We start from the raw sequence: 27,776 nt of genomic DNA, 5'->3' as shown, positions 1-27,776 counted from the left end.
TCTTTTCTTAAGATCTCGCAGCTGCTTGGAGGTATGTCCATCGTTTTAAGACGACAGAAAACTAGCGTCAGCGGTGCGTCAGTGGGAAGTCGGTGAAGTCGCCATTGGAGCCGATAAGTCAGTGGGAAATTAGTACACTTTCGTAACGGCTAATGGAAACCCTACAGCAAAGAGTGAGGCCACGCCGTTTTCTGCCATCAGATTGCTTCTAAAGATGGCGGCTTCACTTGTCGGGAGTCGCTTCCGCCACCGGCAGTCGTGGCCGAGTGGTTAAGGGCGTCTGACTTGAAATCAGATTCCCTCTGGGAGCGTAGGTTCGAGTCCTGCCGACTGCGAAAATTTTCTCGCTCTCAAAAGGCGGACGTTGCTAGGATGCACCTAGCAGTTGCGTCACTACTAAACACGTGGGTCACCAGCAATGTGCAGTGTTATTTGATCGAGGGCGCAGCGTTACAGTCGCCCCCAGAAGCCGCAGCTCATCTCCTAGTCTCACAGCCGTCCACCAGGTGTTAGTACAAGTGTCGCCTCACTGGGCAGTGCAGATGTGTCCATTTTAGCTTGCAGACGATGACGTGTAGCAATTTATGAGCTAACGCAAGTCGAATGTTTTACCGTGTGTATCTGCTAGATACTGCCTCTCATATGGTGGAGAGGCTCACTCCTTCTTGTGTCTCGTTCTCTGCACACGAGTTGCCCCTGGCATCGATATAGCACGTGTTTTCTAGCGTCAGCGTGGCGTCACGTCAAGTCAGCGAATTCAATATCACACGAATCGAGTCGACATGTTTGCTTGTTACGATGACGGAAGCTGAAGAAATGTGTGTGGAACTTCACTGCATCGGCTGCTCGCCCTTCAGCGTCCCCTATGTCTTATCAGACGAAGGTGACTGTGAAATTGGCAACGAGGCACAAATTAACGAACACATGCAAATGGCAACCTTCGACGTCAGCCGAAATAGCTCAGTTGGGAGAGCGTTAGACTGAAGATCTAAAGGTCCCTGGTTCGATCCCGGGTTTCGGCAGGTATTCGTTTTCATGCGACGCCAATGGAATTACTCTGCGTTTGTGATAATGCAACTACCGCTGACAACAAAAACTGACCCTCTCCTGTAGCTGTTCTGGTTGTCTATTGCATGCCATAAGAGGAACTTACTAGACAACTAACTCCCTTAGAAGCAAAAGAATTAAAAATATCCTACCGACTGCATTCCCTTTTCTGTGTCAGGTGGTGAAGAACATCTTCAACGGAACCGTGAAATGAGCGAAAGCGTGGGAAACATTGCATTCGAAATGCTTGTGAATTTTCCAATTGCCCCAGTGAGTGTCGACAAAACACGTAAATTCTCTGCTCCAACGTATGAGACGTAACAACTGGTACAATTTGTTGTTGCATCGTGTGTCAGCAGTCTTCGATAGTGTGTTACGGGCTTAGCGCGATAAGTTTGTAGACAGCATTTGGGCGACGTTTTATTAGTAACGGCCCCATGCAGCGATTGAACAACAGTAAAGGACATGAGTCAATGTATAGTTGTGCATCGTGGGAGGTTTTGCAGCCTTGTGTGAGCCCGGATAGCTCAGTCGGTAGAGCATTAGGCTTTTAACCTAAGGGTCCAGGGTTCAAGTCCCTGTCCGGGCGGAAATTTTAATACTTTGGTAGCGATTCGTCTGGTAGCGGTGGAAAACGCTACGGAAAATAATGCAGCTACGCCGTTTTCTGACACCACAGTGTTTTTAAACGGTAGCAGTTGCATGTGTCGAGAGAACACCGCGCTAACGGCAGTCGTGGCCGAGTGGTTAAGGCGTCTGACTCGAAATCAGATTCCCTCTGGGAGCGTAGGTTCGAATCCTACCGGCTGCGTGCGATTTTGCGTAAAGAGGAGCAAACCGTTTTCGCACACATGTGACATGCGTGGGCGAATGCGGGTGCAACCAGTGATGCCATTCTCAACAAGACGAAAATTTCCGTTTTAAGAATACTGAGTTTTCGCGACGACAGCTACTTACTGTGCCTTTCGGTTCACCTCGCACTGACGCTGGACTGCAGAAAGCCGTCGCTGAGATGGTGAGTACACAGATGTGCTCGAAAGTGTTGGACAGAGCGGGACATTTCATTTTCTTTTTATGAATCGCAATTTCAATCATTCGAGTGCGGCAAAAGCAGTGGTGCAGCGTTTTTTTTTTCTTTTCTTAAGATCTCGCAGCTGCTTGGAGGTATGTCCATCGTTTTAAGACGACAGAAAACTAGCGTCAGCGGTGCGTCAGTGGGAAGTCGGTGAAGTCGCCATTGGAGCCATAAGTCAGTGGGAAATTAGTACACTTTCGTAACGGCTAATGGAAACCCTACAGCAAAGAGTGAGGCCACGCCGTTTTCTGCCATCAGATTGCTTCTAAAGATGGCGGCTTCACTTGTCGGGAGTCGCTTCCGCCACCGGCAGTCGTGGCCGAGTGGTTAAGGCGTCTGACTTGAAATCAGATTCCCTCTGGGAGCGTAGGTTCGAGTCCTGCCGACTGCGAAAATTTTCTCGCTCTCAAAAGGCGGACGTTGAGCTGCATCCTAGCAGTTGCGTCACTACTAAACACGTGGGTCACCAGCAATGTGCAGTGTTATTTGATCGAGGGCGCAGCGTTACAGTCGCCCCCAGAAGCCGCAGCTCATCTCCTAGTCTCACAGCCGTCCACCAGGTGTTAGTACAAGTGTCGCCTCACTGGGCAGTGCAGATGTGTCCATTTTAGGCTTGCAGACGATGACGTGTAGCAATTTATGAGCTAACGCAAGTCGAATGTTTTACCGTGTGTATCTGCTAGATACTGCCTCTCATATGGTGGAGAGGCTCACTCCTTCTTGTGTCTCGTTCTCTGCACACGAGTTGCCCCTGGCATCGATATAGCACGTGTTTTCTAGCGTCAGCGTGGCGTCACGTCAAGTCAGCGAATTCAATATCACACGAATCGAGTCGACATGTTTGCTTGTTACGATGACGGAAGCTGAAGAAATGTGTGTGGAACTTCACTGCATCGGCTGCTCGCCCTTCAGCGTCCCTATGTCTTATCAGACGAAGGTGACTGTGAAATTGGCAACGAGGCACAAATTAACGAACACATGCAAATGGCAACCTTCGACGTCAGCCGAAATAGCTCAGTTGGGAGAGCGTTAGACTGAAGATCTAAAGGTCCCTGGTTCGATCCCGGGTTTCGGCAGGTATTCGTTTTCATGCGACGCCAATGGAATTACTCTGCGTTTGTGATAATGCAACTACCGCTGACAACAAAACTGACCCTCTCCTGTAGCTGTTCTGGTTGTCTATTGCATGCCATAAGAGGAACTTACTAGACAACTAACTCCCTTAGAAGCAAAAGAATTAAAAATATCCTACCGACTGCATTCCCTTTTCTGTGTCAGGTGGTGAAGAACATCTTCAACGGAACCGTGAAATGAGCGAAAGCGTGGGAAACATTGCATTCGAAATGCTTGTGAATTTTCCAATTGCCCAGTGAGTGTCGACAAAACACGTAAATTCTCTGCCTCCAACGTATGAGACGTAACAACTGGTACAATTTGTTGTTGCATCGTGTGTCAGCAGTCTTTCGATAGTGTGTTACCGGGCTTAGCGCGATAAGTTTGTAGACAGCATTTGGGCGACGTTTTATTAGTAACGGCCCCATGCAGCGATTGAACAACAGTAAAGGACATGAGTCAATGTATAGTTGTGCATCGTGGGAGGTTTTGCAGCCTTGTGTGAGCCCGGATAGCTCAGTCGGTAGAGCATTAGGCTTTTAACCTAAGGGTCCAGGGTTCAAGTCCCTGTCCGGGCGGAAATTTTAATACTTTGGTAGCGATTCGTCTGGTAGCGGTGGAAACGCTACGGAAAATAATGCAGCTACGCCGTTTTCTGACACCACAGTGTTTTAAACGGTAGCAGTTGCATGTGTCGAGAGAACACCGCGCTAACGGCAGTCGTGGCCGAGTGGTTAAGGCGTCTGACTCGAAATCAGATTCCCTCTGGGAGCGTAGGTTCGAATCCTACCGGCTGCGTGCGATTTTTGCGTAAAGAGGAGCAAACGTTTTCGCACACATGTGACATGCGTGGGCGAATGCGGGTGCAACCAGTGATGCCATTCTCAACAAGACGAAAATTTCCGTTTTAAGAATACTGAGTTTTCGCGACGACAGCTACTTACTGTGCCTTTCGGTTCACCTCGCACTGACGCTGGGACTGCAGAAAGCCGTCGCTGAGATGGTGAGTACACAGATGTGCTCGAAAGTGTTGGACAGAGCGGACATTTCATTTTCTTTTTATGAATCGCAATTTCAATCATTCGAGTGCGGCAAAAGCAGTGGTGCAGCGTTTTTTTTTTTCTTTTTCTTAAGATCTCGCAGCTGCTTGGAGGTATGTCCATCGTTTTAAGACGACAGAAAACTAGCGTCAGCGGTGCGTCAGTGGGAAGTCGGTGAAGTCGCCATTGGAGCCATAAGTCAGTGGGAAATTAGTACACTTTCGTAACGGCTAATGGAAACCCTACAGCAAAGAGTGAGGCCACGCCGTTTTCTGCCATCAGATTGCTTCTAAAGATGGCGGCTTCACTTGTCGGGAGTCGCTTCCGCCACCGGCAGTCCGTGGCCGAGTGGTTAAGGCGTCTGACTTGAAATCAGATTCCCTCTGGGAGCGTAGGTTCGAGTCCTGCCGACTGCGAAAATTTTCTCGCTCTCAAAAGGCGGACGTTGAGCTGCATCCTAGCAGTTGCGTCACTACTAAACACGTGGGGTCACCAGCAATGTGCAGTGTTATTTGATCGAGGGCGCAGCGTTTACAGTCGCCCCCAGAAGCCGCAGCTCATCTCCTAGTCTCACAGCCGTCCACCAGGTGTTAGTACAAGTGTCGCCTCACTGGGCAGTGCAGATGTGTCCATTTTAGCTTGCAGACGATGACGTGTAGCAATTTATGAGCTAACGCAAGTCGAATGTTTTACCGTGTGTATCTGCTAGATACTGCCTCTCATATGGTGGAGAGGCTCACTCCTTCTTGTGTCTCGTTCTCTGCACACGAGTTGCCCCTGGCATCGATATAGCACGTGTTTTCTAGCGTCAGCGTGGCGTCACGTCAAGTCAGCGAATTCAATATCACACGAATCGAGTCGACATGTTTGCTTGTTACGATGACGGAAGCTGAAGAAATGTGTGTGGAACTTCACTGCATCGGCTGCTCGCCCTTCAGCGTCCCTATGTCTTATCAGACGAAGGTGACTGTGAAATTGGCAACGAGGCACAAATTAACGAACACATGCAAATGGCAACCTTCGACGTCAGCCGAAATAGCTCAGTTGGGAGAGCGTTAGACTGAAGATCTAAAGGTCCCTGGTTCGATCCCGGGTTTCGGCAGGTATTCGTTTTCATGCGACGCCAATGGAATTACTCTGCGTTTGTGATCATGCAACTACCGCTGACAACAAAACTGACCCTCTCCTGTAGCTGTTCTGGTTGTCTATTGCATGCCATAAGAGGAACTTACTAGACAACTAACTCCCTTAGAAGCAAAAGAATTAAAAATATCCTACCGACTGCATTCCCTTTTTCTGTGTCAGGGTGGTGAAGAACATCTTCAACGGAACCGTGAAATGAGCGAAAGCGTGGGAAACATTGCATTCGAAATGCTTGTGAATTTTCCAATTGCCCAGTGAGTGTCGACAAAACACGTAAATTCTCTGCTCCAACGTATGAGACGTAACAACTGGTACAATTTGTTGTTGCATCGTGTGTCAGCAGTCTTCGATAGTGTGTTACGGGCTTAGCGCGATAAGTTTGTAGACAGCATTTGGGCGACGTTTTATTAGTAACGGCCCCATGCAGCGATTGAACAACAGTAAAGGACATGAGTCAATGTATAGTTGTGCATCGTGGGAGGTTTTGCAGCCTTGTGTGAGCCCGGATAGCTCAGTCGGTAGAGCATTAGGCTTTTAACCTAAGGGTCCAGGGTTCAAGTCCCTGTCCGGGCGGAAATTTTAATACTTTGGTAGCGATTCGTCTGGTAGCGGTGGAAACGCTACGGAAAATAATGCAGCTACGCCGTTTTCTGACACCACAGTGTTTTAAACGGTAGCAGTTGCATGTGTCGAGAGAACACCGCGCTAACGGCAGTCGTGGCCGAGTGGTTAAGGCGTCTGACTCGAAATCAGATTCCCTCTGGGAGCGTAGGTTCGAATCCTACCGGCTGCGTGCGATTTTGCGTAAAGAGGAGCAAACGTTTTCGCACACATGTGACATGCGTGGGCGAATGCGGGTGCAACCAGTGATGCCATTCTCAACAAGACGAAAATTTCCGTTTTAAGAATACTGAGTTTTCGCGACGACAGCTACTTACTGTGCCTTTCGGTTCACCTCGCACTGACGCTGGGACTGCAGAAAGCCGTCGCTGAGATGGTGAGTACACAGATGTGCTCGAAAGTGTTGGACAGAGCGGACATTTCATTTTCTTTTTATGAATCGCAATTTCAATCATTCGAGTGCGGCAAAAGCAGTGGTGCAGCGTTTTTTTTTTCTTTTCTTAAGATCTCGCAGCTGCTTGGAGGTATGTCCATCGTTTTAAGACGACAGAAAACTAGCGTCAGCGGTGCGTCAGTGGGAAGTCGGTGAAGTCGCCATTGGAGCCATAAGTCAGTGGGAAATTAGTACACTTTCGTAACGGCTAATGGAAACCCTACAGCAAAGAGTGAGGCCACGCCGTTTTCTGCCATCAGATTGCTTCTAAAGATGGCGGCTTCACTTGTCGGGAGTCGCTTCCGCCACCGGCAGTCGTGGCCGAGTGGTTAAGGCGTCTGACTTGAAATCAGATTCCCTCTGGGAGCGTAGGTTCGAGTCCTGCCGACTGCGAAAATTTTCTCGCTCTCAAAAGGCGGACGTTGAGCTGCATCCTAGCAGTTGCGTCACTACTAAACACGTGGGTCACCAGCAATGTGCAGTGTTATTTGATCGAGGGCGCAGCGTTACAGTCGCCCCCAGAAGCCGCAGCTCATCTCCTAGTCTCACAGCCGTCCACCAGGTGTTAGTACAAGTGTCGCCTCACTGGGCAGTGCAGATGTGTCCATTTTAGCTTGCAGACGATGACGTGTAGCAATTTATGAGCTAACGCAAGTCGAATGTTTTACCGTGTGTATCTGCTAGATACTGCCTCTCATATGGTGGAGAGGCTCACTCCTTCTTGTGTCTCGTTCTCTGCACACGAGTTGCCCCTGGCATCGATATAGCACGTGTTTTCTAGCGTCAGCGTGGCGTCACGTCAAGTCAGCGAATTCAATATCACACGAATCGAGTCGACATGTTTGCTTGTTACGATGACGGAAGCTGAAGAAATGTGTGTGGAACTTCACTGCATCGGCTGCTCGCCCTTCAGCGTCCCTATGTCTTATCAGACGAAGGTGACTGTGAAATTGGCAACGAGGCACAAATTAACGAACACATGCAAATGGCAACCTTCGACGTCAGCCGAAATAGCTCAGTTGGGAGAGCGTTAGACTGAAGATCTAAAGGTCCCTGGTTCGATCCCGGCTTTCGGCAGGTATTCGTTTTCATGCGACGCCAATGGAATTACTCTGCGTTTGTGATAATGCAACTACCGCTGACAACAAAACTGACCCTCTCCTGTAGCTGTTCTGGTTGTCTATTGCATGCCATAAGAGGAACTTACTAGACAACTAACTCCCTTAGAAGCAAAAGAATTAAAAATATCCTACCGACTGCATTCCCTTTTCTGTGTCAGGTGGTGAAGAACATCTTCAACGGAACCGTGAAATGAGCGAAAGCGTGGGAAACATTGCATTCGAAATGCTTGTGAATTTTCCAATTGCCCAGTGAGTGTCGACAAAACACGTAAATTCTCTGCTCCAACGTATGAGACGTAACAACTGGTACAATTTGTTGTTGCATCGTGTGTCAGCAGTCTTCGATAGTGTGTTACGGGCTTAGCGCGATAAGTTTGTAGACAGCATTTGGGCGACGTTTTATTAGTAACGGCCCCATGCAGCGATTGAACAACAGTAAAGGACATGAGTCAATGTATAGTTGTGCATCGTGGGAGGTTTTGCAGCCTTGTGTGAGCCCGGATAGCTCAGTCGGTAGAGCATTAGGCTTTTAACCTAAGGGTCCAGGGTTCAAGTCCCTGTCCGGGCGGAAATTTTAATACTTTGGTAGCGATTCGTCTGGTAGCGGTGGAAACGCTACGGAAAATAATGCAGCTACGCCGTTTTCTGACACCACAGTGTTTTAAACGGTAGCAGTTGCATGTGTCGAGAGAACACCGCGCTAACGGCAGTCGTGGCCGAGTGGTTAAGGCGTCTGACTCGAAATCAGATTCCCTCTGGGAGCGTAGGTTCGAATCCTACCGGCTGCGTGCGATTTTGCGTAAAGAGGAGCAAACGTTTTCGCACACATGTGACATGCGTGGGCGAATGCGGGTGCAACCAGTGATGCCATTCTCAACAAGACGAAAATTTCCGTTTTAAGAATACTGAGTTTTCGCGACGACAGCTACTTACTGTGCCTTTCGGTTCACCTCGCACTGACGCTGGGACTGCAGAAAGCCGTCGCTGAGATGGTGAGTACACAGATGTGCTCGAAAGTGTTGGACAGAGCGGACATTTCATTTTCTTTTTATGAATCGCAATTTCAATCATTCGAGTGCGGCAAAAGCAGTGGTGCAGCGTTTTTTTTTTCTTTTCTTAAGATCTCGCAGCTGCTTGGAGGTATGTCCATCGTTTTAAGACGACAGAAAACTAGCGTCAGCGGTGCGTCAGTGGGAAGTCGGTGAAGTCGCCATTGGAGCCATAAGTCAGTGGGAAATTAGTACACTTTCGTAACGGCTAATGGAAACCCTACAGCAAAGAGTGAGGCCACGCCGTTTTCTGCCATCAGATTGCTTCTAAAGATGGCGGCTTCACTTGTCGGGAGTCGCTTCCGCCACCGGCAGTCGTGGCCGAGTGGTTAAGGCGTCTGACTTGAAATCAGATTCCCTCTGGGAGCGTAGGTTCGAGTCCTGCCGACTGCGAAAATTTTCTCGCTCTCAAAAGGCGGACGTTGAGCTGCATCCTAGCAGTTGCGTCACTACTAAACACGTGGGTCACCAGCAATGTGCAGTGTTATTTGATCGAGGGCGCAGCGTTACAGTCGCCCCCAGAAGCCGCAGCTCATCTCCTAGTCTCACAGCCGTCCACCAGGTGTTAGTACAAGTGTCGCCTCACTGGGCAGTGCAGATGTGTCCATTTTAGCTTGCAGACGATGACGTGTAGCAATTTATGAGCTAACGCAAGTCGAATGTTTTACCGTGTGTATCTGCTAGATACTGCCTCTCATATGGTGGAGAGGCTCACTCCTTCTTGTGTCTCGTTCTCTGCACACGAGTTGCCCCTGGCATCGATATAGCACGTGTTTTCTAGCGTCAGCGTGGCGTCACGTCAAGTCAGCGAATTCAATATCACACGAATCGAGTCGACATGTTTGCTTGTTACGATGACGGAAGCTGAAGAAATGTGTGTGGAACTTCACTGCATCGGCTGCTCGCCCTTCAGCGTCCCTATGTCTTATCAGACGAAGGTGACTGTGAAATTGGCAACGAGGCACAAATTAACGAACACATGCAAATGGCAACCTTCGACGTCAGCCGAAATAGCTCAGTTGGGAGAGCGTTAGACTGAAGATCTAAAGGTCCCTGGTTCGATCCCGGGTTTCGGCAGGTATTCGTTTTCATGCGACGCCAATGGAATTACTCTGCGTTTGTGATCATGCAACTACCGCTGACAACAAAACTGACCCTCTCCTGTAGCTGTTCTGGTTGTCTATTGCATGCCATAAGAGGAACTTACTAGACAACTAACTCCCTTAGAAGCAAAAGAATTAAAAATATCCTACCGACTGCATTCCCTTTTCTGTGTCAGGTGGTGAAGAACATCTTCAACGGAACCGTGAAATGAGCGAAAGCGTGGGAAACATTGCATTCGAAATGCTTGTGAATTTTCCAATTGCCCAGTGAGTGTCGACAAAACACGTAAATTCTCTGCTCCAACGTATGAGACGTAACAACTGGTACAATTTGTTGTTGCATCGTGTGTCAGCAGTCTTCGATAGTGTGTTACGGGCTTAGCGCGATAAGTTTGTAGACAGCATTTGGGCGACGTTTTATTAGTAACGGCCCCATGCAGCGATTGAACAACAGTAAAGGACATGAGTCAATGTATAGTTGTGCATCGTGGGAGGTTTTGCAGCCTTGTGTGAGCCCGGATAGCTCAGTCGGTAGAGCATTAGGCTTTTAACCTAAGGGTCCAGGGTTCAAGTCCCTGTCCGGGCGGAAATTTTAATACTTTGGTAGCGATTCGTCTGGTAGCGGTGGAAACGCTACGGAAAATAATGCAGCTACGCCGTTTTCTGACACCACAGTGTTTTAAACGGTAGCAGTTGCATGTGTCGAGAGAACACCGCGCTAACGGCAGTCGTGGCCGAGTGGTTAAGGCGTCTGACTCGAAATCAGATTCCCTCTGGGAGCGTAGGTTCGAATCCTACCGGCTGCGTGCGATTTTGCGTAAAGAGGAGCAAACGTTTTCGCACACATGTGACATGCGTGGGCGAATGCGGGTGCAACCAGTGATGCCATTCTCAACAAGACGAAAATTTCCGTTTTAAGAATACTGAGTTTTCGCGACGACAGCTACTTACTGTGCCTTTCGGTTCACCTCGCACTGACGCTGGGACTGCAGAAAGCCGTCGCTGAGATGGTGAGTACACAGATGTGCTCGAAAGTGTTGGACAGAGCGGACATTTCATTTTCTTTTTATGAATCGCAATTTCAATCATTCGAGTGCGGCAAAAGCAGTGGTGCAGCGTTTTTTTTTTCTTTTCTTAAGATCTCGCAGCTGCTTGGAGGTATGTCCATCGTTTTAAGACGACAGAAAACTAGCGTCAGCGGTGCGTCAGTGGGAAGTCGGTGAAGTCGCCATTGGAGCCATAAGTCAGTGGGAAATTAGTACACTTTCGTAACGGCTAATGGAAACCCTACAGCAAAGAGTGAGGCCACGCCGTTTTCTGCCATCAGATTGCTTCTAAAGATGGCGGCTTCACTTGTCGGGAGTCGCTTCCGCCACCGGCAGTCGTGGCCGAGTGGTTAAGGCGTCTGACTTGAAATCAGATTCCCTCTGGGAGCGTAGGTTCGAGTCCTGCCGACTGCGAAAATTTTCTCGCTCTCAAAAGGCGGACGTTGAGCTGCATCCTAGCAGTTGCGTCACTACTAAACACGTGGGTCACCAGCAATGTGCAGTGTTATTTGATCGAGGGCGCAGCGTTACAGTCGCCCCCAGAAGCCGCAGCTCATCTCCTAGTCTCACAGCCGTCCACCAGGTGTTAGTACAAGTGTCGCCTCACTGGGCAGTGCAGATGTGTCCATTTTAGCTTGCAGACGATGACGTGTAGCAATTTATGAGCTAACGCAAGTCGAATGTTTTACCGTGTGTATCTGCTAGATACTGCCTCTCATATGGTGGAGAGGCTCACTCCTTCTTGTGTCTCGTTCTCTGCACACGAGTTGCCCCTGGCATCGATATAGCACGTGTTTTCTAGCGTCAGCGTGGCGTCACGTCAAGTCAGCGAATTCAATATCACACGAATCGAGTCGACATGTTTGCTTGTTACGATGACGGAAGCTGAAGAAATGTGTGTGGAACTTCACTGCATCGGCTGCTCGCCCTTCAGCGTCCCTATGTCTTATCAGACGAAGGTGACTGTGAAATTGGCAACGAGGCACAAATTAACGAACACATGCAAATGGCAACCTTCGACGTCAGCCGAAATAGCTCAGTTGGGAGAGCGTTAGACTGAAGATCTAAAGGTCCCTGGTTCGATCCCGGGTTTCGGCAGGTATTCGTTTTCATGCGACGCCAATGGAATTACTCTGCGTTTGTGATCATGCAACTACCGCTGACAACAAAACTGACCCTCTCCTGTAGCTGTTCTGGTTGTCTATTGCATGCCATAAGAGGAACTTACTAGACAACTAACTCCCTTAGAAGCAAAAGAATTAAAAATATCCTACCGACTGCATTCCCTTTTCTGTGTCAGGTGGTGAAGAACATCTTCAACGGAACCGTGAAATGAGCGAAAGCGTGGGAAACATTGCATTCGAAATGCTTGTGAATTTTCCAATTGCCCAGTGAGTGTCGACAAAACACGTAAATTCTCTGCTCCAACGTATGAGACGTAACAACTGGTACAATTTGTTGTTGCATCGTGTGTCAGCAGTCTTCGATAGTGTGTTACGGGCTTAGCGCGATAAGTTTGTAGACAGCATTTGGGCGACGTTTTATTAGTAACGGCCCCATGCAGCGATTGAACAACAGTAAAGGACATGAGTCAATGTATAGTTGTGCATCGTGGGAGGTTTTGCAGCCTTGTGTGAGCCCGGATAGCTCAGTCGGTAGAGCATTAGGCTTTTAACCTAAGGGTCCAGGGTTCAAGTCCCTGTCCGGGCGGAAATTTTAATACTTTGGTAGCGATTCGTCTGGTAGCGGTGGAAACGCTACGGAAAATAATGCAGCTACGCCGTTTTCTGACACCACAGTGTTTTAAACGGTAGCAGTTGCATGTGTCGAGAGAACACCGCGCTAACGGCAGTCGTGGCCGAGTGGTTAAGGCGTCTGACTCGAAATCAGATTCCCTCTGGGAGCGTAGGTTCGAATCCTACCGGCTGCGTGCGATTTTGCGTAAAGAGGAGCAAACGTTTTCGCACACATGTGACATGCGTGGGCGAATGCGGGTGCAACCAGTGATGCCATTCTCAACAAGACGAAAATTTCCGTTTTAAGAATACTGAGTTTTCGCGACGACAGCTACTTACTGTGCCTTTCGGTTCACCTCGCACTGACGCTGGGACTGCAGAAAGCCGTCGCTGAGATGGTGAGTACACAGATGTGCTCGAAAGTGTTGGACAGAGCGGACATTTCATTTTCTTTTTATGAATCGCAATTTCAATCATTCGAGTGCGGCAAAAGCAGTGGTGCAGCGTTTTTTTTTTCTTTTCTTAAGATCTCGCAGCTGCTTGGAGGTATGTCCATCGTTTTAAGACGACAGAAAACTAGCGTCAGCGGTGCGTCAGTGGGAAGTCGGTGAAGTCGCCATTGGAGCCATAAGTCAGTGGGAAATTAGTACACTTTCGTAACGGCTAATGGAAACCCTACAGCAAAGAGTGAGGCCACGCCGTTTTCTGCCATCAGATTGCTTCTAAAGATGGCGGCTTCACTTGTCGGGAGTCGCTTCCGCCACCGGCAGTCGTGGCCGAGTGGTTAAGGCGTCTGACTTGAAATCAGATTCCCTCTGGGAGCGTAGGTTCGAGTCCTGCCGACTGCGAAAATTTTCTCGCTCTCAAAAGGCGGACGTTGAGCTGCATCCTAGCAGTTGCGTCACTACTAAACACGTGGGTCACCAGCAATGTGCAGTGTTATTTGATCGAGGGCGCAGCGTTACAGTCGCCCCCAGAAGCCGCAGCTCATCTCCTAGTCTCACAGCCGTCCACCAGGTGTTAGTACAAGTGTCGCCTCACTGGGCAGTGCAGATGTGTCCATTTTAGCTTGCAGACGATGACGTGTAGCAATTTATGAGCTAACGCAAGTCGAATGTTTTACCGTGTGTATCTGCTAGATACTGCCTCTCATATGGTGGAGAGGCTCACTCCTTCTTGTGTCTCGTTCTCTGCACACGAGTTGCCCCTGGCATCGATATAGCACGTGTTTTCTAGCGTCAGCGTGGCGTCACGTCAAGTCAGCGAATTCAATATCACACGAATCGAGTCGACATGTTTGCTTGTTACGATGACGGAAGCTGAAGAAATGTGTGTGGAACTTCACTGCATCGGCTGCTCGCCCTTCAGCGTCCCTATGTCTTATCAGACGAAGGTGACTGTGAAATTGGCAACGAGGCACAAATTAACGAACACATGCAAATGGCAACCTTCGACGTCAGCCGAAATAGCTCAGTTGGGAGAGCGTTAGACTGAAGATCTAAAGGTCCCTGGTTCGATCCCGGCTTTCGGCAGGTATTCGTTTTCATGCGACGCCAATGGAATTACTCTGCGTTTGTGATAATGCAACTACCGCTGACAACAAAACTGACCCTCTCCTGTAGCTGTTCTGGTTGTCTATTGCATGCCATAAGAGGAACTTACTAGACAACTAACTCCCTTAGAAGCAAAAGAATTAAAAATATCCTACCGACTGCATTCCCTTTTCTGTGTCAGGTGGTGAAGAACATCTTCAACGGAACCGTGAAATGAGCGAAAGCGTGGGAAACATTGCATTCGAAATGCTTGTGAATTTTCCAATTGCCCAGTGAGTGTCGACAAAACACGTAAATTCTCTGCTCCAACGTATGAGACGTAACAACTGGTACAATTTGTTGTTGCATCGTGTGTCAGCAGTCTTCGATAGTGTGTTACGGGCTTAGCGCGATAAGTTTGTAGACAGCATTTGGGCGACGTTTTATTAGTAACGGCCCCATGCAGCGATTGAACAACAGTAAAGGACATGAGTCAATGTATAGTTGTGCATCGTGGGAGGTTTTGCAGCCTTGTGTGAGCCCGGATAGCTCAGTCGGTAGAGCATTAGGCTTTTAACCTAAGGGTCCAGGGTTCAAGTCCCTGTCCGGGCGGAAATTTTAATACTTTGGTAGCGATTCGTCTGGTAGCGGTGGAAACGCTACGGAAAATAATGCAGCTACGCCGTTTTCTGACACCACAGTGTTTTAAACGGTAGCAGTTGCATGTGTCGAGAGAACACCGCGCTAACGGCAGTCGTGGCCGAGTGGTTAAGGCGTCTGACTCGAAATCAGATTCCCTCTGGGAGCGTAGGTTCGAATCCTACCGGCTGCGTGCGATTTTGCGTAAAGAGGAGCAAACGTTTTCGCACACATGTGACATGCGTGGGCGAATGCGGGTGCAACCAGTGATGCCATTCTCAACAAGACGAAAATTTCCGTTTTAAGAATACTGAGTTTTCGCGACGACAGCTACTTACTGTGCCTTTCGGTTCACCTCGCACTGACGCTGGGACTGCAGAAAGCCGTCGCTGAGATGGTGAGTACACAGATGTGCTCGAAAGTGTTGGACAGAGCGGACATTTCATTTTCTTTTTATGAATCGCAATTTCAATCATTCGAGTGCGGCAAAAGCAGTGGTGCAGCGTTTTTTTTTTTCTTTTCTTAAGATCTCGCAGCTGCTTGGAGGTATGTCCATCGTTTTAAGACGACAGAAAACTAGCGTCAGCGGTGCGTCAGTGGGAAGTCGGTGAAGTCGCCATTGGAGCCATAAGTCAGTGGGAAATTAGTACACTTTCGTAACGGCTAATGGAAACCCTACAGCAAAGAGTGAGGCCACGCCGTTTTCTGCCATCAGATTGCTTCTAAAGATGGCGGCTTCACTTGTCGGGAGTCGCTTCCGCCACCGGCAGTCGTGGCCGAGTGGTTAAGGCGTCTGACTTGAAATCAGATTCCCTCTGGGAGCGTAGGTTCGAGTCCTGCCGACTGCGAAAATTTTCTCGCTCTCAAAAGGCGGACGTTGAGCTGCATCCTAGCAGTTGCGTCACTACTAAACACGTGGGTCACCAGCAATGTGCAGTGTTATTTGATCGAGGGCGCAGCGTTACAGTCGCCCCCAGAAGCCGCAGCTCATCTCCTAGTCTCACAGCCGTCCACCAGGTGTTAGTACAAGTGTCGCCTCACTGGGCAGTGCAGATGTGTCCATTTTAGCTTGCAGACGATGACGTGTAGCAATTTATGAGCTAACGCAAGTCGAATGTTTTACCGTGTGTATCTGCTAGATACTGCCTCTCATATGGTGGAGAGGCTCACTCCTTCTTGTGTCTCGTTCTCTGCACACGAGTTGCCCCTGGCATCGATATAGCACGTGTTTTCTAGCGTCAGCGTGGCGTCACGTCAAGTCAGCGAATTCAATATCACACGAATCGAGTCGACATGTTTGCTTGTTACGATGACGGAAGCTGAAGAAATGTGTGTGGAACTTCACTGCATCGGCTGCTCGCCCTTCAGCGTCCCTATGTCTTATCAGACGAAGGTGACTGTGAAATTGGCAACGAGGCACAAATTAACGAACACATGCAAATGGCAACCTTCGACGTCAGCCGAAATAGCTCAGTTGGGAGAGCGTTAGACTGAAGATCTAAAGGTCCCTGGTTCGATCCCGGGTTTCGGCAGGTATTCGTTTTCATGCGACGCCAATGGAATTACTCTGCGTTTGTGATCATGCAACTACCGCTGACAACAAAACTGACCCTCTCCTGTAGCTGTTCTGGTTGTCTATTGCATGCCATAAGAGGAACTTACTAGACAACTAACTCCCTTAGAAGCAAAAGAATTAAAAATATCCTACCGACTGCATTCCCTTTTCTGTGTCAGGTGGTGAAGAACATCTTCAACGGAACCGTGAAATGAGCGAAAGCGTGGGAAACATTGCATTCGAAATGCTTGTGAATTTTCCAATTGCCCAGTGAGTGTCGACAAAACACGTAAATTCTCTGCTCCAACGTATGAGACGTAACAACTGGTACAATTTGTTGTTGCATCGTGTGTCAGCAGTCTTCGATAGTGTGTTACGGGCTTAGCGCGATAAGTTTGTAGACAGCATTTGGGCGACGTTTTATTAGTAACGGCCCCATGCAGCGATTGAACAACAGTAAAGGACATGAGTCAATGTATAGTTGTGCATCGTGGGAGGTTTTGCAGCCTTGTGTGAGCCCGGATAGCTCAGTCGGTAGAGCATTAGGCTTTTAACCTAAGGGTCCAGGGTTCAAGTCCCTGTCCGGGCGGAAATTTTAATACTTTGGTAGCGATTCGTCTGGTAGCGGTGGAAACGCTACGGAAAATAATGCAGCTACGCCGTTTTCTGACACCACAGTGTTTTAAACGGTAGCAGTTGCATGTGTCGAGAGAACACCGCGCTAACGGCAGTCGTGGCCGAGTGGTTAAGGCGTCTGACTCGAAATCAGATTCCCTCTGGGAGCGTAGGTTCGAATCCTACCGGCTGCGTGCGATTTTGCGTAAAGAGGAGCAAACGTTTTCGCACACATGTGACATGCATGGGCGAATGCGGGTGCAACCAGTGATGCCATTCTCAACAAGACGAAAATTTCCGTTTTAAGAATACTGAGTTTTCGCGACGACAGCTACTTACTGTGCCTTTCGGTTCACCTCGCACTGACGCTGGGACTGCAGAAAGCCGTCGCTGAGATGGTGAGTACACAGATGTGCTCGAAAGTGTTGGACAGAGCGGACATTTCATTTTCTTTTTATGAATCGCAATTTCAATCATTCGAGTGCGGCAAAAGCAGTGGTGCAGCGTTTTTTTTTTCTTTTCTTAAGATCTCGCAGCTGCTTGGAGGTATGTCCATCGTTTTAAGACGACAGAAAACTAGCGTCAGCGGTGCGTCAGTGGGAAGTCGGTGAAGTCGCCATTGGAGCCATAAGTCAGTGGGAAATTAGTACACTTTCGTAACGGCTAATGGAAACCCTACAGCAAAGAGTGAGGCCACGCCGTTTTCTGCCATCAGATTGCTTCTAAAGATGGCGGCTTCACTTGTCGGGAGTCGCTTCCGCCACCGGCAGTCGTGGCCGAGTGGTTAAGGCGTCTGACTTGAAATCAGATTCCCTCTGGGAGCGTAGGTTCGAGTCCTGCCGACTGCGAAAATTTTCTCGCTCTCAAAAGGCGGACGTTGAGCTGCATCCTAGCAGTTGCGTCACTACTAAACACGTGGGTCACCAGCAATGTGCAGTGTTATTTGATCGAGGGCGCAGCGTTACAGTCGCCCCCAGAAGCCGCAGCTCATCTCCTAGTCTCACAGCCGTCCACCAGGTGTTAGTACAAGTGTCGCCTCACTGGGCAGTGCAGATGTGTCCATTTTAGCTTGCAGACGATGACGTGTAGCAATTTATGAGCTAACGCAAGTCGAATGTTTTACCGTGTGTATCTGCTAGATACTGCCTCTCATATGGTGGAGAGGCTCACTCCTTCTTGTGTCTCGTTCTCTGCACACGAGTTGCCCCTGGCATCGATATAGCACGTGTTTTCTAGCGTCAGCGTGGCGTCACGTCAAGTCAGCGAATTCAATATCACACGAATCGAGTCGACATGTTTGCTTGTTACGATGACGGAAGCTGAAGAAATGTGTGTGGAACTTCACTGCATCGGCTGCTCGCCCTTCAGCGTCCCTATGTCTTATCAGACGAAGGTGACTGTGAAATTGGCAACGAGGCACAAATTAACGAACACATGCAAATGGCAACCTTCGACGTCAGCCGAAATAGCTCAGTTGGGAGAGCGTTAGACTGAAGATCTAAAGGTCCCTGGTTCGATCCCGGCTTTCGGCAGGTATTCGTTTTCATGCGACGCCAATGGAATTACTCTGCGTTTGTGATAATGCAACTACCGCTGACAACAAAACTGACCCTCTCCTGTAGCTGTTCTGGTTGTCTATTGCATGCCATAAGAGGAACTTACTAGACAACTAACTCCCTTAGAAGCAAAAGAATTAAAAATATCCTACCGACTGCATTCCCTTTTCTGTGTCAGGTGGTGAAGAACATCTTCAACGGAACCGTGAAATGAGCGAAAGCGTGGGAAACATTGCATTCGAAATGCTTGTGAATTTTCCAATTGCCCAGTGAGTGTCGACAAAACACGTAAATTCTCTGCTCCAACGTATGAGACGTAACAACTGGTACAATTTGTTGTTGCATCGTGTGTCAGCAGTCTTCGATAGTGTGTTACGGGCTTAGCGCGATAAGTTTGTAGACAGCATTTGGGCGACGTTTTATTAGTAACGGCCCCATGCAGCGATTGAACAACAGTAAAGGACATGAGTCAATGTATAGTTGTGCATCGTGGGAGGTTTTGCAGCCTTGTGTGAGCCCGGATAGCTCAGTCGGTAGAGCATTAGGCTTTTAACCTAAGGGTCCAGGGTTCAAGTCCCTGTCCGGGCGGAAATTTTAATACTTTGGTAGCGATTCGTCTGGTAGCGGTGGAAACGCTACGGAAAATAATGCAGCTACGCCGTTTTCTGACACCACAGTGTTTTAAACGGTAGCAGTTGCATGTGTCGAGAGAACACCGCGCTAACGGCAGTCGTGGCCGAGTGGTTAAGGCGTCTGACTCGAAATCAGATTCCCTCTGGGAGCGTAGGTTCGAATCCTACCGGCTGCGTGCGATTTTGCGTAAAGAGGAGCAAACGTTTTCGCACACATGTGACATGCGTGGGCGAATGCGGGTGCAACCAGTGATGCCATTCTCAACAAGACGAAAATTTCCGTTTTAAGAATACTGAGTTTTCGCGACGACAGCTACTTACTGTGCCTTTCGGTTCACCTCGCACTGACGCTGGGACTGCAGAAAGCCGTCGCTGAGATGGTGAGTACACAGATGTGCTCGAAAGTGTTGGACAGAGCGGACATTTCATTTTCTTTTTATGAATCGCAATTTCAATCATTCGAGTGCGGCAAAAGCAGTGGTGCAGCGTTTTTTTTTTCTTTTCTTAAGATCTCGCAGCTGCTTGGAGGTATGTCCATCGTTTTAAGACGACAGAAAACTAGCGTCAGCGGTGCGTCAGTGGGAAGTCGGTGAAGTCGCCATTGGAGCCATAAGTCAGTGGGAAATTAGTACACTTTCGTAACGGCTAATGGAAACCCTACAGCAAAGAGTGAGGCCACGCCGTTTTCTGCCATCAGATTGCTTCTAAAGATGGCGGCTTCACTTGTCGGGAGTCGCTTCCGCCACCGGCAGTCGTGGCCGAGTGGTTAAGGCGTCTGACTTGAAATCAGATTCCCTCTGGGAGCGTAGGTTCGAGTCCTGCCGACTGCGAAAATTTTCTCGCTCTCAAAAGGCGGACGTTGAGCTGCATCCTAGCAGTTGCGTCACTACTAAACACGTGGGTCACCAGCAATGTGCAGTGTTATTTGATCGAGGGCGCAGCGTTACAGTCGCCCCCAGAAGCCGCAGCTCATCTCCTAGTCTCACAGCCGTCCACCAGGTGTTAGTACAAGTGTCGCCTCACTGGGCAGTGCAGATGTGTCCATTTTAGCTTGCAGACGATGACGTGTAGCAATTTATGAGCTAACGCAAGTCGAATGTTTTACCGTGTGTATCTGCTAGATACTGCCTCTCATATGGTGGAGAGGCTCACTCCTTCTTGTGTCTCGTTCTCTGCACACGAGTTGCCCCTGGCATCGATATAGCACGTGTTTTCTAGCGTCAGCGTGGCGTCACGTCAAGTCAGCGAATTCAATATCACACGAATCGAGTCGACATGTTTGCTTGTTACGATGACGGAAGCTGAAGAAATGTGTGTGGAACTTCACTGCATCGGCTGCTCGCCCTTCAGCGTCCCTATGTCTTATCAGACGAAGGTGACTGTGAAATTGGCAACGAGGCACAAATTAACGAACACATGCAAATGGCAACCTTCGACGTCAGCCGAAATAGCTCAGTTGGGAGAGCGTTAGACTGAAGATCTAAAGGTCCCTGGTTCGATCCCGGCTTTCGGCAGGTATTCGTTTTCATGCGACGCCAATGGAATTACTCTGCGTTTGTGATAATGCAACTACCGCTGACAACAAAACTGACCCTCTCCTGTAGCTGTTCTGGTTGTCTATTGCATGCCATAAGAGGAACTTACTAGACAACTAACTCCCTTAGAAGCAAAAGAATTAAAAATATCCTACCGACTGCATTCCCTTTTCTGTGTCAGGTGGTGAAGAACATCTTCAACGGAACCGTGAAATGAGCGAAAGCGTGGGAAACATTGCATTCGAAATGCTTGTGAATTTTCCAATTGCCCAGTGAGTGTCGACAAAACACGTAAATTCTCTGCTCCAACGTATGAGACGTAACAACTGGTACAATTTGTTGTTGCATCGTGTGTCAGCAGTCTTCGATAGTGTGTTACGGGCTTAGCGCGATAAGTTTGTAGACAGCATTTGGGCGACGTTTTATTAGTAACGGCCCCATGCAGCGATTGAACAACAGTAAAGGACATGAGTCAATGTATAGTTGTGCATCGTGGGAGGTTTTGCAGCCTTGTGTGAGCCCGGATAGCTCAGTCGGTAGAGCATTAGGCTTTTAACCTAAGGGTCCAGGGTTCAAGTCCCTGTCCGGGCGGAAATTTTAATACTTTGGTAGCGATTCGTCTGGTAGCGGTGGAAACGCTACGGAAAATAATGCAGCTACGCCGTTTTCTGACACCACAGTGTTTTAAACGGTAGCAGTTGCATGTGTCGAGAGAACACCGCGCTAACGGCAGTCGTGGCCGAGTGGTTAAGGCGTCTGACTCGAAATCAGATTCCCTCTGGGAGCGTAGGTTCGAATCCTACCGGCTGCGTGCGATTTTGCGTAAAGAGGAGCAAACGTTTTCGCACACATGTGACATGCGTGGGCGAATGCGGGTGCAACCAGTGATGCCATTCTCAACAAGACGAAAATTTCCGTTTTAAGAATACTGAGTTTTCGCGACGACAGCTACTTACTGTGCCTTTCGGTTCACCTCGCACTGACGCTGGGACTGCAGAAAGCCGTCGCTGAGATGGTGAGTACACAGATGTGCTCGAAAGTGTTGGACAGAGCGGACATTTCATTTTCTTTTTATGAATCGCAATTTCAATCATTCGAGTGCGGCAAAAGCAGTGGTGCAGCGTTTTTTTTTTCTTTTCTTAAGATCTCGCAGCTGCTTGGAGGTATGTCCATCGTTTTAAGACGACAGAAAACTAGCGTCAGCGGTGCGTCAGTGGGAAGTCGGTGAAGTCGCCATTGGAGCCATAAGTCAGTGGGAAATTAGTACACTTTCGTAACGGCTAATGGAAACCCTACAGCAAAGAGTGAGGCCACGCCGTTTTCTGCCATCAGATTGCTTCTAAAGATGGCGGCTTCACTTGTCGGGTGTCGCTTCCGCCACCGGCAGTCGTGGCCGAGTGGTTAAGGCGTCTGACTTGAAATCAGATTCCCTCTGGGAGCGTAGGTTCGAGTCCTGCCGACTGCGAAAATTTTCTCGCTCTCAAAAGGCGGACGTTGAGCTGCATCCTAGCAGTTGCGTCACTACTAAACACGTGGGTCACCAGCAATGTGCAGTGTTATTTGATCGAGGGCGCAGCGTTACAGTCGCCCCCAGAAGCCGCAGCTCATCTCCTAGTCTCACAGCCGTCCACCAGGTGTTAGTACAAGTGTCGCCTCACTGGGCAGTGCAGATGTGTCCATTTTAGCTTGCAGACGATGACGTGTAGCAATTTATGAGCTAACGCAAGTCGAATGTTTTACCGTGTGTATCTGCTAGATACTGCCTCTCATATGGTGGAGAGGCTCACTCCTTCTTGTGTCTCGTTCTCTGCACACGAGTTGCCCCTGGCATCGATATAGCACGTGTTTTCTAGCGTCAGCGTGGCGTCACGTCAAGTCAGCGAATTCAATATCACACGAATCGAGTCGACATGTTTGCTTGTTACGATGACGGAAGCTGAAGAAATGTGTGTGGAACTTCACTGCATCGGCTGCTCGCCCTTCAGCGTCCCTATGTCTTATCAGACGAAGGTGACTGTGAAATTGGCAACGAGGCACAAATTAACGAACACATGCAAATGGCAACCTTGGACGTCAGCCGAAATAGCTCAGTTGGGAGAGCGTTAGACTGAAGATCTAAAGGTCCCTGGTTCGATCCCGGGTTTCGGCAGGTATTCGTTTTCATGCGACGCCAATGGAATTACTCTGCGTTTGTGATAATGCAACTACCGCTGACAACAAAACTGACCCTCTCCTGTAGCTGTTCTGGTTGTCTATTGCATGCCATAAGAGGAACTTACTAGACAACTAACTCCCTTAGAAGCAAAAGAATTAAAAATATCCTACCGACTGCATTCCCTTTTCTGTGTCAGGTGGTGAAGAACATCTTCAACGGAACCGTGAAATGAGCGAAAGCGTGGGAAACATTGCATTCGAAATGCTTGTGAATTTTCCAATTGCCCAGTGAGTGTCGACAAAACACGTAAATTCTCTGCTCCAACGTATGAGACGTAACAACTGGTACAATTTGTTGTTGCATCGTGTGTCAGCAGTCTTCGATAGTGTGTTACGGGCTTAGCGCGATAAGTTTGTAGACAGCATTTGGGCGACGTTTTATTAGTAACGGCCCCATGCAGCGATTGAACAACAGTAAAGGACATGAGTCAATGTATAGTTGTGCATCGTGGGAGGTTTTGCAGCCTTGTGTGAGCCCGGATAGCTCAGTCGGTAGAGCATTAGGCTTTTAACCTAAGGGTCCAGGGTTCAAGTCCCTGTCCGGGCGGAAATTTTAATACTTTGGTAGCGATTCGTCTGGTAGCGGTGGAAACGCTACGGAAAATAATGCAGCTACGCCGTTTTCTGACACCACAGTGTTTTAAACGGTAGCAGTTGCATGTGTCGAGAGAACACCGCGCTAACGGCAGTCGTGGCCGAGTGGTTAAGGCGTCTGACTCGAAATCAGATTCCCTCTGGGAGCGTAGGTTCGAATCCTACCGGCTGCGTGCGATTTTGCGTAAAGAGGAGCAAACGTTTTCGCACACATGTGACATGCGTGGGCGAATGCGGGTGCAACCAGTGATGCCATTCTCAACAAGACGAAAATTTCCGTTTTAAGAATACTGAGTTTTCGCGACGACAGCTACTTACTGTGCCTTTCGGTTCACCTCGCACTGACGCTGGGACTGCAGAAAGCCGTCGCTGAGATGGTGAGTACACAGATGTGCTCGAAAGTGTTGGACAGAGCGGACATTTCATTTTCTTTTTATGAATCGCAATTTCAATCATTCGAGTGCGGCAAAAGCAGTGGTGCAGCGTTTTTTTTTTTTTCTTTTCTTAAGATCTCGCAGCTGCTTGGAGGTATGTCCATCGTTTTAAGACGACAGAAAACTAGCGTCAGCGGTGCGTCAGTGGGAAGTCGGTGAAGTCGCCATTGGAGCCATAAGTCAGTGGGAAATTAGTACACTTTCGTAACGGCTAATGGAAACCCTACAGCAAAGAGTGAGGCCACGCCGTTTTCTGCCATCAGATTGCTTCTAAAGATGGCGGCTTCACTTGTCGGGAGTCGCTTCCGCCACCGGCAGTCGTGGCCGAGTGGTTAAGGCGTCTGACTTGAAATCAGATTCCCTCTGGGAGCGTAGGTTCGAGTCCTGCCGACTGCGAAAATTTTCTCGCTCTCAAAAGGCGGACGTTGAGCTGCATCCTAGCAGTTGCGTCACTACTAAACACGTGGGTCACCAGCAATGTGCAGTGTTATTTGATCGAGGGCGCAGCGTTACAGTCGCCCCCAGAAGCCGCAGCTCATCTCCTAGTCTCACAGCCGTCCACCAGGTGTTAGTACAAGTGTCGCCTCACTGGGCAGTGCAGATGTGTCCATTTTAGCTTGCAGACGATGACGTGTAGCAATTTATGAGCTAACGCAAGTCGAATGTTTTACCGTGTGTATCTGCTAGATACTGCCTCTCATATGGTGGAGAGGCTCACTCCTTCTTGTGTCTCGTTCTCTGCACACGAGTTGCCCCTGGCATCGATATAGCACGTGTTTTCTAGCGTCAGCGTGGCGTCACGTCAAGTCAGCGAATTCAATATCACACGAATCGAGTCGACATGTTTGCTTGTTACGATGACGGAAGCTGAAGAAATGTGTGTGGAACTTCACTGCATCGGCTGCTCGCCCTTCAGCGTCCCTATGTCTTATCAGACGAAGGTGACTGTGAAATTGGCAACGAGGCACAAATTAACGAACACATGCAAATGGCAACCTTCGACGTCAGCCGAAATAGCTCAGTTGGGAGAGCGTTAGACTGAAGATCTAAAGGTCCCTGGTTCGATCCCGGGTTTCGGCAGGTATTCGTTTTCATGCGACGCCAATGGAATTACTCTGCGTTTGTGATAATGCAACTACCGCTGACAACAAAACTGACCCTCTCCTGTAGCTGTTCTGGTTGTCTATTGCATGCCATAAGAGGAACTTACTAGACAACTAACTCCCTTAGAAGCAAAAGAATTAAAAATATCCTACCGACTGCATTCCCTTTTCTGTGTCAGGTGGTGAAGAACATCTTCAACGGAACCGTGAAATGAGCGAAAGCGTGGGAAACATTGCATTCGAAATGCTTGTGAATTTTCCAATTGCCCAGTGAGTGTCGACAAAACACGTAAATTCTCTGCTCCAACGTATGAGACGTAACAACTGGTACAATTTGTTGTTGCATCGTGTGTCAGCAGTCTTCGATAGTGTGTTACGGGCTTAGCGCGATAAGTTTGTAGACAGCATTTGGGCGACGTTTTATTAGTAACGGCCCCATGCAGCGATTGAACAACAGTAAAGGACATGAGTCAATGTATAGTTGTGCATCGTGGGAGGTTTTGCAGCCTTGTGTGAGCCCGGATAGCTCAGTCGGTAGAGCATTAGGCTTTTAACCTAAGGGTCCAGGGTTCAAGTCCCTGTCCGGGCGGAAATTTTAATACTTTGGTAGCGATTCGTCTGGTAGCGGTGGAAACGCTACGGAAAATAATGCAGCTACGCCGTTTTCTGACACCACAGTGTTTTAAACGGTAGCAGTTGCATGTGTCGAGAGAACACCGCGCTAACGGCAGTCGTGGCCGAGTGGTTAAGGCGTCTGACTCGAAATCAGATTCCCTCTGGGAGCGTAGGTTCGAATCCTACCGGCTGCGTGCGATTTTGCGTAAAGAGGAGCAAACGTTTTCGCACACATGTGACATGCGTGGGCGAATGCGGGTGCAACCAGTGATGCCATTCTCAACAAGACGAAAATTTCCGTTTTAAGAATACTGAGTTTTCGCGACGACAGCTACTTACTGTGCCTTTCGGTTCACCTCGCACTGACGCTGGGACTGCAGAAAGCCGTCGCTGAGATGGTGAGTACACAGATGTGCTCGAAAGTGTTGGACAGAGCGGACATTTCATTTTCTTTTTATGAATCGCAATTTCAATCATTCGAGTGCGGCAAAAGCAGTGGTGCAGCGTTTTTTTTTTTTCTTTTCTTAAGATCTCGCAGCTGCTTGGAGGTATGTCCATCGTTTTAAGACGACAGAAAACTAGCGTCAGCGGTGCGTCAGTGGGAAGTCGGTGAAGTCGCCATTGGAGCCATAAGTCAGTGGGAAATTAGTACACTTTCGTAACGGCTAATGGAAACCCTACAGCAAAGAGTGAGGCCACGCCGTTTTCTGCCATCAGATTGCTTCTAAAGATGGCGGCTTCACTTGTCGGGAGTCGCTTCCGCCACCGGCAGTCGTGGCCGAGTGGTTAAGGCGTCTGACTTGAAATCAGATTCCCTCTGGGAGCGTAGGTTCGAGTCCTGCCGACTGCGAAAATTTTCTCGCTCTCAAAAGGCGGACGTTGAGCTGCATCCTAGCAGTTGCGTCACTACTAAACACGTGGGTCACCAGCAATGTGCAGTGTTATTTGATCGAGGGCGCAGCGTTACAGTCGCCCCCAGAAGCCGCAGCTCATCTCCTAGTCTCACAGCCGTCCACCAGGTGTTAGTACAAGTGTCGCCTCACTGGGCAGTGCAGATGTGTCCATTTTAGCTTGCAGACGATGACGTGTAGCAATTTATGAGCTAACGCAAGTCGAATGTTTTACCGTGTGTATCTGCTAGATACTGCCTCTCATATGGTGGAGAGGCTCACTCCTTCTTGTGTCTCGTTCTCTGCACACGAGTTGCCCCTGGCATCGATATAGCACGTGTTTTCTAGCGTCAGCGTGGCGTCACGTCAAGTCAGCGAATTCAATATCACACGAATCGAGTCGACATGTTTGCTTGTTACGATGACGGAAGCTGAAGAAATGTGTGTGGAACTTCACTGCATCGGCTGCTCGCCCTTCAGCGTCCCTATGTCTTATCAGACGAAGGTGACTGTGAAATTGGCAACGAGGCACAAATTAACGAACACATGCAAATGGCAACCTTCGACGTCAGCCGAAATAGCTCAGTTGGGAGAGCGTTAGACTGAAGATCTAAAGGTCCCTGGTTCGATCCCGGGTTTCGGCAGGTATTCGTTTTCATGCGACGCCAATGGAATTACTCTGCGTTTGTGATAATGCAACTACCGCTGACAACAAAACTGACCCTCTCCTGTAGCTGTTCTGGTTGTCTATTGCATGCCATAAGAGGAACTTACTAGACAACTAACTCCCTTAGAAGCAAAAGAATTAAAAATATCCTACCGACTGCATTCCCTTTTCTGTGTCAGGTGGTGAAGAACATCTTCAACGGAACCGTGAAATGAGCGAAAGCGTGGGAAACATTGCATTCGAAATGCTTGTGAATTTTCCAATTGCCCAGTGAGTGTCGACAAAACACGTAAATTCTCTGCTCCAACGTATGAGACGTAACAACTGGTACAATTTGTTGTTGCATCGTGTGTCAGCAGTCTTCGATAGTGTGTTACGGGCTTAGCGCGATAAGTTTGTAGACAGCATTTGGGCGACGTTTTATTAGTAACGGCCCCATGCAGCGATTGAACAACAGTAAAGGACATGAGTCAATGTATAGTTGTGCATCGTGGGAGGTTTTGCAGCCTTGTGTGAGCCCGGATAGCTCAGTCGGTAGAGCATTAGGCTTTTAACCTAAGGGTCCAGGGTTCAAGTCCCTGTCCGGGCGGAAATTTTAATACTTTGGTAGCGATTCGTCTGGTAGCGGTGGAAACGCTACGGAAAATAATGCAGCTACGCCGTTTTCT

The 27,776-nt window shown here is 48.8% G+C and overlaps 51 non-coding genes across 51 annotated transcripts; all 51 read left to right on the top strand.

The window, feature by feature from the left end:
- Positions 1–252: 252 nt before the first annotated feature.
- On the top strand, positions 253–335 carry Trnas-uga (transfer RNA serine (anticodon UGA)). The gene has a single exon. It is a non-coding gene; the product is annotated as a tRNA-Ser (tRNA).
- A 614-nt stretch (positions 336–949) lies between these two features.
- Positions 950–1,022, top strand: Trnaf-gaa (transfer RNA phenylalanine (anticodon GAA)). Its single transcript has one exon. It is a non-coding gene; the product is annotated as a tRNA-Phe (tRNA).
- A 541-nt stretch (positions 1,023–1,563) lies between these two features.
- On the top strand, positions 1,564–1,636 carry Trnak-uuu (transfer RNA lysine (anticodon UUU)). Its single transcript has one exon. It is a non-coding gene; the product is annotated as a tRNA-Lys (tRNA).
- Positions 1,637–1,776: 140 nt separating this feature from the next.
- Trnas-cga (transfer RNA serine (anticodon CGA)) lies at positions 1,777–1,858 on the top strand. The gene has a single exon. It is a non-coding gene; the product is annotated as a tRNA-Ser (tRNA).
- A 573-nt stretch (positions 1,859–2,431) lies between these two features.
- Positions 2,432–2,513, top strand: Trnas-uga (transfer RNA serine (anticodon UGA)). The gene has a single exon. It is a non-coding gene; the product is annotated as a tRNA-Ser (tRNA).
- A 612-nt stretch (positions 2,514–3,125) lies between these two features.
- Trnaf-gaa (transfer RNA phenylalanine (anticodon GAA)) lies at positions 3,126–3,198 on the top strand. Its single transcript has one exon. It is a non-coding gene; the product is annotated as a tRNA-Phe (tRNA).
- Positions 3,199–3,740: 542 nt separating this feature from the next.
- On the top strand, positions 3,741–3,813 carry Trnak-uuu (transfer RNA lysine (anticodon UUU)). Its single transcript has one exon. It is a non-coding gene; the product is annotated as a tRNA-Lys (tRNA).
- A 138-nt stretch (positions 3,814–3,951) lies between these two features.
- Trnas-cga (transfer RNA serine (anticodon CGA)) lies at positions 3,952–4,033 on the top strand. Its single transcript has one exon. It is a non-coding gene; the product is annotated as a tRNA-Ser (tRNA).
- Positions 4,034–4,608: 575 nt separating this feature from the next.
- Positions 4,609–4,691, top strand: Trnas-uga (transfer RNA serine (anticodon UGA)). The gene has a single exon. It is a non-coding gene; the product is annotated as a tRNA-Ser (tRNA).
- A 613-nt stretch (positions 4,692–5,304) lies between these two features.
- On the top strand, positions 5,305–5,377 carry Trnaf-gaa (transfer RNA phenylalanine (anticodon GAA)). The gene has a single exon. It is a non-coding gene; the product is annotated as a tRNA-Phe (tRNA).
- Positions 5,378–5,918: 541 nt separating this feature from the next.
- On the top strand, positions 5,919–5,991 carry Trnak-uuu (transfer RNA lysine (anticodon UUU)). Its single transcript has one exon. It is a non-coding gene; the product is annotated as a tRNA-Lys (tRNA).
- Positions 5,992–6,129: 138 nt separating this feature from the next.
- On the top strand, positions 6,130–6,211 carry Trnas-cga (transfer RNA serine (anticodon CGA)). Its single transcript has one exon. It is a non-coding gene; the product is annotated as a tRNA-Ser (tRNA).
- A 572-nt stretch (positions 6,212–6,783) lies between these two features.
- On the top strand, positions 6,784–6,865 carry Trnas-uga (transfer RNA serine (anticodon UGA)). The gene has a single exon. It is a non-coding gene; the product is annotated as a tRNA-Ser (tRNA).
- Positions 6,866–7,476: 611 nt separating this feature from the next.
- On the top strand, positions 7,477–7,549 carry Trnaf-gaa (transfer RNA phenylalanine (anticodon GAA)). Its single transcript has one exon. It is a non-coding gene; the product is annotated as a tRNA-Phe (tRNA).
- Positions 7,550–8,088: 539 nt separating this feature from the next.
- On the top strand, positions 8,089–8,161 carry Trnak-uuu (transfer RNA lysine (anticodon UUU)). The gene has a single exon. It is a non-coding gene; the product is annotated as a tRNA-Lys (tRNA).
- A 138-nt stretch (positions 8,162–8,299) lies between these two features.
- Positions 8,300–8,381, top strand: Trnas-cga (transfer RNA serine (anticodon CGA)). The gene has a single exon. It is a non-coding gene; the product is annotated as a tRNA-Ser (tRNA).
- Positions 8,382–8,953: 572 nt separating this feature from the next.
- Positions 8,954–9,035, top strand: Trnas-uga (transfer RNA serine (anticodon UGA)). Its single transcript has one exon. It is a non-coding gene; the product is annotated as a tRNA-Ser (tRNA).
- Positions 9,036–9,646: 611 nt separating this feature from the next.
- On the top strand, positions 9,647–9,719 carry Trnaf-gaa (transfer RNA phenylalanine (anticodon GAA)). Its single transcript has one exon. It is a non-coding gene; the product is annotated as a tRNA-Phe (tRNA).
- Positions 9,720–10,258: 539 nt separating this feature from the next.
- On the top strand, positions 10,259–10,331 carry Trnak-uuu (transfer RNA lysine (anticodon UUU)). The gene has a single exon. It is a non-coding gene; the product is annotated as a tRNA-Lys (tRNA).
- Positions 10,332–10,469: 138 nt separating this feature from the next.
- Positions 10,470–10,551, top strand: Trnas-cga (transfer RNA serine (anticodon CGA)). Its single transcript has one exon. It is a non-coding gene; the product is annotated as a tRNA-Ser (tRNA).
- Positions 10,552–11,123: 572 nt separating this feature from the next.
- On the top strand, positions 11,124–11,205 carry Trnas-uga (transfer RNA serine (anticodon UGA)). Its single transcript has one exon. It is a non-coding gene; the product is annotated as a tRNA-Ser (tRNA).
- Positions 11,206–11,816: 611 nt separating this feature from the next.
- Trnaf-gaa (transfer RNA phenylalanine (anticodon GAA)) lies at positions 11,817–11,889 on the top strand. The gene has a single exon. It is a non-coding gene; the product is annotated as a tRNA-Phe (tRNA).
- Positions 11,890–12,428: 539 nt separating this feature from the next.
- Positions 12,429–12,501, top strand: Trnak-uuu (transfer RNA lysine (anticodon UUU)). Its single transcript has one exon. It is a non-coding gene; the product is annotated as a tRNA-Lys (tRNA).
- Positions 12,502–12,639: 138 nt separating this feature from the next.
- Trnas-cga (transfer RNA serine (anticodon CGA)) lies at positions 12,640–12,721 on the top strand. The gene has a single exon. It is a non-coding gene; the product is annotated as a tRNA-Ser (tRNA).
- Positions 12,722–13,293: 572 nt separating this feature from the next.
- Positions 13,294–13,375, top strand: Trnas-uga (transfer RNA serine (anticodon UGA)). The gene has a single exon. It is a non-coding gene; the product is annotated as a tRNA-Ser (tRNA).
- A 611-nt stretch (positions 13,376–13,986) lies between these two features.
- Positions 13,987–14,059, top strand: Trnaf-gaa (transfer RNA phenylalanine (anticodon GAA)). Its single transcript has one exon. It is a non-coding gene; the product is annotated as a tRNA-Phe (tRNA).
- Positions 14,060–14,598: 539 nt separating this feature from the next.
- Positions 14,599–14,671, top strand: Trnak-uuu (transfer RNA lysine (anticodon UUU)). Its single transcript has one exon. It is a non-coding gene; the product is annotated as a tRNA-Lys (tRNA).
- A 138-nt stretch (positions 14,672–14,809) lies between these two features.
- Positions 14,810–14,891, top strand: Trnas-cga (transfer RNA serine (anticodon CGA)). The gene has a single exon. It is a non-coding gene; the product is annotated as a tRNA-Ser (tRNA).
- A 573-nt stretch (positions 14,892–15,464) lies between these two features.
- On the top strand, positions 15,465–15,546 carry Trnas-uga (transfer RNA serine (anticodon UGA)). Its single transcript has one exon. It is a non-coding gene; the product is annotated as a tRNA-Ser (tRNA).
- A 611-nt stretch (positions 15,547–16,157) lies between these two features.
- Trnaf-gaa (transfer RNA phenylalanine (anticodon GAA)) lies at positions 16,158–16,230 on the top strand. The gene has a single exon. It is a non-coding gene; the product is annotated as a tRNA-Phe (tRNA).
- A 539-nt stretch (positions 16,231–16,769) lies between these two features.
- On the top strand, positions 16,770–16,842 carry Trnak-uuu (transfer RNA lysine (anticodon UUU)). Its single transcript has one exon. It is a non-coding gene; the product is annotated as a tRNA-Lys (tRNA).
- A 138-nt stretch (positions 16,843–16,980) lies between these two features.
- On the top strand, positions 16,981–17,062 carry Trnas-cga (transfer RNA serine (anticodon CGA)). The gene has a single exon. It is a non-coding gene; the product is annotated as a tRNA-Ser (tRNA).
- A 572-nt stretch (positions 17,063–17,634) lies between these two features.
- On the top strand, positions 17,635–17,716 carry Trnas-uga (transfer RNA serine (anticodon UGA)). Its single transcript has one exon. It is a non-coding gene; the product is annotated as a tRNA-Ser (tRNA).
- Positions 17,717–18,327: 611 nt separating this feature from the next.
- Positions 18,328–18,400, top strand: Trnaf-gaa (transfer RNA phenylalanine (anticodon GAA)). The gene has a single exon. It is a non-coding gene; the product is annotated as a tRNA-Phe (tRNA).
- Positions 18,401–18,939: 539 nt separating this feature from the next.
- Positions 18,940–19,012, top strand: Trnak-uuu (transfer RNA lysine (anticodon UUU)). Its single transcript has one exon. It is a non-coding gene; the product is annotated as a tRNA-Lys (tRNA).
- A 138-nt stretch (positions 19,013–19,150) lies between these two features.
- On the top strand, positions 19,151–19,232 carry Trnas-cga (transfer RNA serine (anticodon CGA)). Its single transcript has one exon. It is a non-coding gene; the product is annotated as a tRNA-Ser (tRNA).
- Positions 19,233–19,804: 572 nt separating this feature from the next.
- Trnas-uga (transfer RNA serine (anticodon UGA)) lies at positions 19,805–19,886 on the top strand. The gene has a single exon. It is a non-coding gene; the product is annotated as a tRNA-Ser (tRNA).
- Positions 19,887–20,497: 611 nt separating this feature from the next.
- Positions 20,498–20,570, top strand: Trnaf-gaa (transfer RNA phenylalanine (anticodon GAA)). Its single transcript has one exon. It is a non-coding gene; the product is annotated as a tRNA-Phe (tRNA).
- Positions 20,571–21,109: 539 nt separating this feature from the next.
- On the top strand, positions 21,110–21,182 carry Trnak-uuu (transfer RNA lysine (anticodon UUU)). The gene has a single exon. It is a non-coding gene; the product is annotated as a tRNA-Lys (tRNA).
- A 138-nt stretch (positions 21,183–21,320) lies between these two features.
- Trnas-cga (transfer RNA serine (anticodon CGA)) lies at positions 21,321–21,402 on the top strand. The gene has a single exon. It is a non-coding gene; the product is annotated as a tRNA-Ser (tRNA).
- A 572-nt stretch (positions 21,403–21,974) lies between these two features.
- Positions 21,975–22,056, top strand: Trnas-uga (transfer RNA serine (anticodon UGA)). The gene has a single exon. It is a non-coding gene; the product is annotated as a tRNA-Ser (tRNA).
- Positions 22,057–22,667: 611 nt separating this feature from the next.
- Trnaf-gaa (transfer RNA phenylalanine (anticodon GAA)) lies at positions 22,668–22,740 on the top strand. The gene has a single exon. It is a non-coding gene; the product is annotated as a tRNA-Phe (tRNA).
- A 539-nt stretch (positions 22,741–23,279) lies between these two features.
- On the top strand, positions 23,280–23,352 carry Trnak-uuu (transfer RNA lysine (anticodon UUU)). The gene has a single exon. It is a non-coding gene; the product is annotated as a tRNA-Lys (tRNA).
- Positions 23,353–23,490: 138 nt separating this feature from the next.
- On the top strand, positions 23,491–23,572 carry Trnas-cga (transfer RNA serine (anticodon CGA)). The gene has a single exon. It is a non-coding gene; the product is annotated as a tRNA-Ser (tRNA).
- Positions 23,573–24,147: 575 nt separating this feature from the next.
- On the top strand, positions 24,148–24,229 carry Trnas-uga (transfer RNA serine (anticodon UGA)). The gene has a single exon. It is a non-coding gene; the product is annotated as a tRNA-Ser (tRNA).
- A 611-nt stretch (positions 24,230–24,840) lies between these two features.
- Positions 24,841–24,913, top strand: Trnaf-gaa (transfer RNA phenylalanine (anticodon GAA)). The gene has a single exon. It is a non-coding gene; the product is annotated as a tRNA-Phe (tRNA).
- Positions 24,914–25,452: 539 nt separating this feature from the next.
- Trnak-uuu (transfer RNA lysine (anticodon UUU)) lies at positions 25,453–25,525 on the top strand. Its single transcript has one exon. It is a non-coding gene; the product is annotated as a tRNA-Lys (tRNA).
- Positions 25,526–25,663: 138 nt separating this feature from the next.
- Trnas-cga (transfer RNA serine (anticodon CGA)) lies at positions 25,664–25,745 on the top strand. The gene has a single exon. It is a non-coding gene; the product is annotated as a tRNA-Ser (tRNA).
- Positions 25,746–26,319: 574 nt separating this feature from the next.
- Positions 26,320–26,401, top strand: Trnas-uga (transfer RNA serine (anticodon UGA)). The gene has a single exon. It is a non-coding gene; the product is annotated as a tRNA-Ser (tRNA).
- Positions 26,402–27,012: 611 nt separating this feature from the next.
- Trnaf-gaa (transfer RNA phenylalanine (anticodon GAA)) lies at positions 27,013–27,085 on the top strand. The gene has a single exon. It is a non-coding gene; the product is annotated as a tRNA-Phe (tRNA).
- A 539-nt stretch (positions 27,086–27,624) lies between these two features.
- On the top strand, positions 27,625–27,697 carry Trnak-uuu (transfer RNA lysine (anticodon UUU)). The gene has a single exon. It is a non-coding gene; the product is annotated as a tRNA-Lys (tRNA).
- Positions 27,698–27,776: the final 79 nt, after the last annotated feature.

Source organism: Schistocerca cancellata, unplaced genomic scaffold, assembly GCF_023864275.1.
Source record: "Schistocerca cancellata isolate TAMUIC-IGC-003103 unplaced genomic scaffold, iqSchCanc2.1 HiC_scaffold_309, whole genome shotgun sequence".
Taxonomy (NCBI): Eukaryota; Metazoa; Arthropoda; class Insecta; order Orthoptera; family Acrididae; genus Schistocerca; species Schistocerca cancellata.
This window is presented reverse-complemented; position numbering and strand designations above follow the sequence as displayed.